Below are 7,697 nucleotides of genomic sequence, written 5' to 3' on the forward strand. Positions count from 1 at the left end.
CTACATCAAGACTGAAGATTTCCATCTAATTTTCTAGAAGTTCTTTGGGTTTCTTTATATTTTGTTGTGTTCCAAATTTTGAGATGTTTTCCATTATTATTATGAACTAAACTCCCTAAATACCTAAAGGACATAAAACCTAAGACAAATCTTATTATTATTTGAGTTATATGATAAATACTTGTTCTTATTCTTAATTGTGAATTTAACCCTTATTTTAATATTCCAGGATATTAATTCAGGTTTTTGATGAGTTTATTCAGTGGAGAAAAAGTCCCTGTTTAAGAGTAGATCATTCATAATTAAGTGGAGTTGCATGCAATCCTAGAGATAGGATGACATAAATCTGCCAGATTAGAGTCAAATCTAATAGGGGAATCCATAGATCGAGTTAATGCGACAATAGGGGTTTTAATTAGAAAGAGATTTCAATTAATCAACCTAGAGTCAGTTGTTTTTATTCTCAAGAGAGATATTAACATAAATATGGGATTTCTATAGATTAAGCCAAGTGAATAAATCGTCGACTCAAAGGTAATAACTGAATTCTAGGTGGATTCTTTCTTGTATTGTCTTCTCCATCGGTTTTCCAAAAAGTATTTTCCAATTTTAGTCTCTGTCATAACCTTAGTTAATTAGATAATTAGTTTCAGTCTAAAATCATTCTTTAATTCTTAGGCTAGATAATAAAAAGATATTAATTACTAGTACTTTTAGTCCTTGTGGATACGATATTTCCGGTCTCACCATAACTATACTACTGTTCGATAGGTGCGCTTGCCTTAAGTCAAATTTTTAGTTAGTTTTACGACCATCAGGCGTCAAAAAATATGATTTTGAAACATCATTTCCGTAAACTGGGTCTGTAAGGGAAAAAAATAAAGATTTAGGAAGTTAATATGAAAATAGATTGAAATTCTGTTAAGTATTTTAACCGATAAATTGGTTGACTAAATTGTAAAAGTTCAATAAATTGTAAAAGTTCAATTGATATTGAGTTTGTAACACCCCATACCCGACCCGATCGTCAGATTCAAACTACATGGTGCTACACTTCATTAACTATTACTTAAAACACTCCTTTTTAGTAATACAATAACTCAAATTCATAATGCTAACTCTTACATACAAATCTTTAATTTAATACTCTTCGCACACTGAGTGAAGACAAATAGACATTTGCAACCTAGATAAATAAGGGATTTACTACCATGTTAAGACACATAAGGAACAATTTCACCGGAAGTTCCACTATATTGAACTAATTTAGTGACTTGAAAATTTGAAATCAATTTTTAGTCTTGGTTACAACTTGACTCAGACCCTAAGACTCTGCCTTGGGTCACCTCGTTGTATGCACATTGCTATGACCATAAAATAAGTGGCCTAAGCTTGGTAAATTCTGGCTTGGTCACTCCTTGATTTCTAGAAACAACTACTAAACTTGCAATTCATAGAAACACAACGATAAGTTTGATTGAACCTAGTGAGTTGTCTATACTTGGCATCAGCATAACACAAATGAACAACTATTTGAACATTTGGAAACCACATCACTTTCCTTGTGAAGAACACATCCGTCAAATCCTGTTGGTGTAGACTTTACTATGTAACATTTTATTAATGAGTTCTTAATGATGTATGATAAAGAATACCTAGATAGAGACGTTAGTATGTTTGCAAGTAATTCTGCAAATGTAGCAGCCCTCACCCGTATTTAACACTGGAATAGGGTTACGGATCATTATTAGACTTATGAAACAATTAAACATTCACTTTGCATACATTTTCACATTTCATACAATTATCATTCAATCACAATCGATATGTCCCTAATATGAGCCTACGAGGCACTAAACATGCATTAGGAGTGGTTTAGGACTAAACCGATAACTTTGAAAACACTTAGAACATTTAGAAAATTTTTCTTAAAACAAGGGACACACGCCCGTACGACCTGACCGTGTCTCTCACACGGCCAACAGACACGGGCGTGCCACAGGTCGTGTGGACATTCGAAATGGGAGCACATGGCTGTGTCCCAGCCTGTGACAACCTTAATTTGACCCTAGTCGGAAAGTGGTTTTGGGACCACAAAACCGAGTCATAAAAATAATTAACTGTTAAATTCTATGTTTATTATATGTGTAAATGCATGTGTGAAAGTTTCATGCTTTAATCTGGTCATTTGTATGTGAAATTTATAAGATAGGACTCATGTGATAAAACTTGAAAGTGTGATAGGTAAATTTTAAAGTACCAAATAATGCATGAAATGATGACATGAGGGATTTGCATGTCAAATGGACCAATTTTGTTTAGTGGCCTGCCATAAATGATGGTTGATGTATAATATATGTTTTATTTTAGTATTATAATAAGTGATGGCTTTATTTTTGAAATAAATTAACTAGTAAAACAATAAAAGATGACAAAAAAATGGATGTTCATCTTTTATCTTGATTGCCGAAATTGGGGAAAGAAAATATTGAAGAAAGAAAAGGGGGAAGACTTTCGGTCATTTGAAGGCTTAAGAAGGTTAGTATATTGTGTTAAAGTTGTGAAATTTTAGCTTGTTTTAGGTTAATCATCATGGTTCTTACTTAGCCCATGCTAAATTTTAAATTTTGATGGATGGATGAGCATTCGGCTATGGTTATCAAAGAAGGAATTTGATTATTTCCTTTAAGTTTTGATGAAGAATGTGTTGAGGAAAGAAATTGATCTTGCTAAAAATATGAATTTTTAATGCTCATATATGTAATAGCTGAAAATAAAAAAAATGCTTGATGTCTTGAACAAATGTTGTTTCGATGTGTTGAATTGAGTAAATTAGATGATTGAACACCTAAGGATTCGACATTGTTCATGATTCTTTTATTTAGAATGTGATTTTGAATGTTATGAGTATTGGAATGTAAGTATATGTGTGCTCGGTCATAGGAGTTTGATATGAAGCTTTGTTAGGTTTGAGTGATGAATGGCCGAATGAGCTATAGGCTATGTAAGGATGAATTTTGTATATAAGTTGTGTGTGTGGCTTTATTAGTTAATGGCATTCGGCATTATTATTATTATTATTTTATATATATGTACATTCGGTCTTTGGGGGTAATAAGATGAAGTTAAAATGTTAAAGAATGTTTCTAAGACTTGTTAAGTCATTGTGACCATTGCCGAATGTATGTTTGGTTAAAGGAAATTTTTAAATCGTTTATGTATGTGTATGTGAACTAAATATTTAATGAATATTCGGCAAAATGGGGTTAAGGGTTAAGTCATAAGAATTTTGGGTGGTATTAATATTTGGACATTAAGTGTTATATGTACTTTGGCTATGTGAGTTAGGTGTTAAGTAACCTAATTATCTTGATATGCATATTACAAGGTATATATGATTTGTGGTTTGGTTGCATAACTATGTTTGGTTAATAATATGAATGTAAAGAGTTGTGAATTAGTATATTGTAATAAATCTGCTTGAGACAGCAGCTGTAATGTGATTTTGGAAAATCACCATAAATTGAGGGAAATGAGTTAGAAGCTGAATAAATTATGTAATTAAATTTTAATGAGTCTAGTTTCTTATAAAATAAACCGTGTAAGCAAAAAAATTTCCGATAATGAGATATTTGAAGTGATGTGGGACAGGGTCAAAACAACTTCTAGATCCTCTGTTCTGTTTTTACAGAATCATTATAAATTGTACAAAAATGGTTATAAGATGAAGTTTACATGCTTAGACTCCTTAATGAGTCTAGTTTCAAATCAAATAAACAAGAACATATTTTGAATTCTGTACAATGAGAAATTTGATTCGTAGTGTAGAGTGGTCAGATTAGTCAAACAGTGAAAGAAGGGAAACTTTAAGAAAAATCTGGTATTGATTGGCCAAACGAAAAATTCTGAAAATTTTATGGATATAATATATATGAGTCTATTTTCAGGGAAAATTAATGACAATTGATTTTGAGTTTCGTAGCTCCAGTTATAAATGATTTAGTGACTACTGCTCTGGAAGACAACTTGCAGTGAAATTATAATTATGTGGTAAACATTAACAAAAATTTTTTAATGAGTTGCTTATTGATTTCTTTTAAGCTTACTATGATATGTATGTGTGAAAGTCGAATAATGACTAAGTTTAAAATTGTTGAATTTAAGCTCAAGAGCATAGAGGGGCAAATTCGGAAGGGAAAAGAGAAAGTAATCGAATAGCCGTTGTAATCGTTCGGCAACCTTCAAGGTAAGTTCTTAAGTGTTTAAGCTTGATTCCTTTTTATATGCCAAAGAGTTTAATTAATATGGAAAAGGGAATGTAAATTTTATTTAGTTAATGTGCCGAATATGTAATGATTTAAGGCTATAAGCCGGTTATGGCTATTATGCTTAAGTTGAATTGGATTTGGAAATTTGATGCACTAAATGAGTGTTACAATGAATAAACTGTGCCGTATATGTGCTGGTGGAGATATCACGATTTGTGATTATTAAATACCTAAAGGAAACCATGATGTGTATAAAATTATTATTATTAGTCCTTTGTGGTAGCCGAATATGGCTTGGCACTAAAGTGATTAAATGTGAACTTCGATGAGGTAAACTATTAAAAGTGTGGTGCTATAAGACTATGGGCTAATACGATATGTGGATTCGTTCCGTAAAGTAAATTATTAAGGTATGTGATATGTACTTATGCATGTTAAATCGATTGGAATTGAATCATGAATGTGAATTGCGAAGCATAGGTAAAAATGCCTATGACATATATGTGAGTAAGGGTAAAACCATCGTAAATTATCGATAAGGATGGGCTATGTGCGGAACCATCTTATAATTGCTAATTTGAAAGGTTGTGTGTGAATCAGTGAGCAATATGTATATATTAGATGAATCGTGACCTTTTGGTTCTACTTGAATTAAGTTTTGCGATAAATAATTTATGTATATGACTTATGGTCGAATGGTCACTATGGGTTAAGTTTGAATGGTGAAATGGATATGTGATATTTATGAATGACTTTTGAACCAAAATGTAAACGATGGTGTTTATATGGAGCTTATACCCGAATGTTGCAAATGACTACGAATGTGATATGTTGAATGAGATGTATTAATATATGATTAAATATGCATGATATTTGATGTGTATTCGGGTTAAATCCCGCAGGCTTCGTGCTGATATTATATCCAGGATAAATCCTGCAGGCCTAGTGCTGGTATTATATTCGGGCCTTCGTGCCTAATAGGCTTAGTGCCGGTGATGTGTATTTGGGCCTTCGTGCCTAGCAGGCTTAGTGCCGGTGATGTGTATTTGGGCCTTCGTGCCTAGCAGGCTTCGTGTCGGTGATGTGTATTCGGGCCTTCGTGCCTAAGTTATCAAATGATAAGTTTGAAATGAACATGAGTGAAATGTTATGCATAAGTTATCAAATGCTAAGTGTGAAAATGAGATGAAAGAAAAGTGTTTGAGATGTATAATTATATACGTTAGAATGATGTTAGTACTTAATTGATATGAATATGTTATATGGAACTTGTTGACTTGATTATTTGGGCCTTTGACCTTAGCAAACTATAATGCCAGTGAGATACTATTCGGGCCTTCGAGCCTAGCAGGCTATAATACCGGTGAACTGATATTGGGCCTCGAGCCTAATAGGCGAAATGCCGGTGATTTGAGAAAAGTCCATGACTAAGGTACCTTGTGTTAGGTTGACAAATGAATACATTCAGTACGTTAAGTGGGCCAGGTGCGCATTATGTACTCATATGTGAGTTTGATCTGCAATGAATCATAAGCGTGCATTGTGATACATGCGTGAATAAATGTTATAACTATATCTATGATCATGATACACCGAGTCAGGGTGTGAAAGTATGTGAAAGTATTCAATTTAATTATGTTATACGAATTCAGATTAAGTGTGATAAGAATGCTGAACGTGCATTATGTGTTTGTATGTATTCGGCCAGATGGCAATATACCTAGAATATGGCCACTTAATAAATTGAATAATCGAAGTATAATTGCGTTTAATTTTTTGTATTGCTTAAGACTTACTAAGCTTATGAAAGATTACTCCGTTGTTACATTCCTCTGTTTTATAGATTGTTGACTTCGGTTACCTGCCCGGGTTGGAGTTCGCCGGAGATATTATCACACTGTCAGCTCACGCTATTGGTGTAAGTAAATCCTAGTATTTCGAGTCTATGGCATGTATAGGGTTTTAATGTTGAGTATGTGATATTATAATTTAGCCAAAGGTGTTGGCTAGTGATGTTTTGGGCCTCGTAAGCCCATATATGGGACAGATTGCAAGTGAAAAGAAAAGTTTTAAATTGATTGAAATTTTTCGGCACTGTTTTTGTGTGATTGACTGAGTTTAAGTCGGGCAACACCTCGAACCCTGTTCCGGCGAGGGATACGGGCGAGGGGTGTTACACAGCCCATGTCTGACTTCGTGTAACTCTCTGACTTAGGTCACACGGCCAACAAACATGCCCCTATGGCTAGCCCGTATGCCCTAAACTTTTCCATACACGCCCGTATACCAGGCCGTGTGTTGGGCCGTGCCAAACCTGTAGGGTATACTGACTTATGCCACACAGCCAAGCCACACGCGCGTGTGTGAGGCCGTGTGGAGCATACTGACTTGTTTTTAATTTCAACACGAAGGGACACATGGCCGTGTAAAGTAACCGTGTGTCACACACGGCTGAGACACACGCCCGTGTCTCTAGCCGTGTAGACAAAAATAGACTATTTACCAAGCCATTTTCCACCCAAATCATCTTATACCTACAATAACCCAATTGGCACAAAACTTGGCACAAATAGGCATTCAATTACTCTCAATCAAACATCATTTAAACCATTTCAAAACACCAACCAATACAAAAACATATTAATACCACAATATAACATTCAATTCATACTAAACTTCACTTATACAATTCAACTATGTAAACATTTCTACACATGCATCTTTATGCTCAATTTCACAAGCATATATCATCTCAAATTTCTATCATATGACTACCACAATACCTACTATCCATAAACATTTCAAAACCAACCTCAAGTTCATAACATAAGCTACATATATACATTTATATACATATTCAACCCAACCAAAATAAGCCAATTCACATGGCTATATATATACAAACCAAAGCATAAGTATTTACAAGCCATTTAAAATGGCACAACATGTAACGCCCCCACGCCCGAGACTGTCGCCGGAGTCGAGTATGAGGTGTTACTAAGCTTAATTTAACATATTTAGAACTTTGGATTATTTATTTCTACATTCACAGCTTTTAAGCTACTTGCTCACAGTCACAAGAAAAATTATATCTCGAGTTACGAAACTCGAAATCAAGATCCGTAAATTTTTCCTGGATCTAGACTCATATACCTATCTACTAATTTTTTTTCTAGAATTTTTGGTTGGGCCAATTAGTACAGTTTATTAGTTAAAATTACCCCTGTTTCAGGACTTGACTGGTCTGACATCTTTTTACTACGAACCATATTTATCTCTGTAAAAAATTCATATGACTATGAGGTTTATTTCTCCTAAAACTAGACTCAATAAGGATTCTGAGAATATAAAATACACCACCTAATTATATCTTTACAATTTATGGTGAATTTCTAAAGTTGGAACAAGGGATTCAGAAACTGCTATGAA

Source organism: Gossypium hirsutum, chromosome A10 (assembly GCF_007990345.1).
Source record: "Gossypium hirsutum isolate 1008001.06 chromosome A10, Gossypium_hirsutum_v2.1, whole genome shotgun sequence".
Taxonomy (NCBI): domain Eukaryota; kingdom Viridiplantae; phylum Streptophyta; class Magnoliopsida; order Malvales; family Malvaceae; genus Gossypium; species Gossypium hirsutum.